This window comes from Solanum tuberosum, unplaced genomic scaffold (assembly GCF_000226075.1).
Source record: "Solanum tuberosum cultivar DM 1-3 516 R44 unplaced genomic scaffold, SolTub_3.0 scf01622, whole genome shotgun sequence".
In the NCBI taxonomy this organism is placed as follows: domain Eukaryota; kingdom Viridiplantae; phylum Streptophyta; class Magnoliopsida; order Solanales; family Solanaceae; genus Solanum; species Solanum tuberosum.
Window position 1 is genome coordinate 1,257 of NW_006240891.1, and position 1,176 is coordinate 2,432.

Sequence of the window (1,176 nt, forward strand, 5' to 3'; positions counted from 1 at the left end):
CCAATCAGCAATCACAGCAACCAAGGCTGTACAAGCACTTTCACCTGCAGCCCGTTCATTTCGTTGATCAATTGAAGCAAAGAAGACCTCAGTCTGCAGCTTCATCTGCCCATCACGGCTTACTATCTCTTTCTGCTCCCAACTACCAACAGCAAAACTGTCTTCTCCAAACTCGGAGACTGGAAATCCATTCGCAGTTGAACCTTCCTCAGATTTATTCCACTGCAAGCAAGATAGTTATATTAGAGCTATAGAAGTATGCAAGGCAGTGAGGTAAGTTATCAATCTCTGGAAGTTCATTACGAGGTGATAAATAGTATTCCACCGTGCAAATTCACTTGGATGCTGGAAAGATATTAGATTAAAAATACGGAAGTAAGAGAAGATGGAGACATACCCCTGAAGAAGACTCATCAGATGAACTAAGCTGTCGGCGATCAAAATCTATATCATCCCCACCTTCCTCTCCATAATGCTTCTTCAACAATGGCTCCCCTTTGGGTTTAGGAGATCTGAAGCTTAACTTTCTCTTCCTCCAAGGGAGAATTTTGCGTTTTGAACTCTGCTGACCTTCTCCAGTTGCACCCTCGGCATACACACGCCCTGCAACAGATTTGTGATGACTATAAAAGATCAAATCCTCATCTTCACTGCCACTCGTGTTTGTGTAGCATGATCCACCAGCATGCTTCGCATAGGCAAGTGTTTCATAACTGAATGACTTCCGCATACTCATATCCTCCTTCACTTCATCTGATTCACCTTCCTCCGAATCACCGAGTGAATCTGTGTCAACTGGATATACCAAATCGGTATCATCACTTCTGACCGAGTTCCTTCCATCACTGCCCTCCTCTTCATGACATGCCTTCTTTCGTCGCACAGTAGATAATCCCTTGAAAAGTTTCACTTTCTTGCAGACCTGCTTTCAAAGCAGAAAGCTCATTTCTGTCTGTCGACAAAACCTCTGCGGGGGAAGGAGATACTGGAGCAGACATGACAAACTTTGGCATCGTGAGCATTCCCCAATTCAACAAGATTGAGAGACAACTGCCATAAACAAAATCTACCATATTAACCAAAAATTAAGGAAAAAAGGGGACTATCGATGTAGATCAAGCAAATTTGTTTTGCTTACACAAAGTGAACGGTTGGTCTTATTGCCGCCACTATAGG

General features: G+C 43.3%; 1 pseudogene; it reads right to left on the reverse strand.

Moving 5' to 3' along the window:
* The window catches only part of LOC102590206 (uncharacterized), a 2,339-nt pseudogene extending 1,169 nt beyond the window's left edge, over positions 1-1,170 (reverse strand).
* Positions 1,171-1,176: the final 6 nt, after the last annotated feature.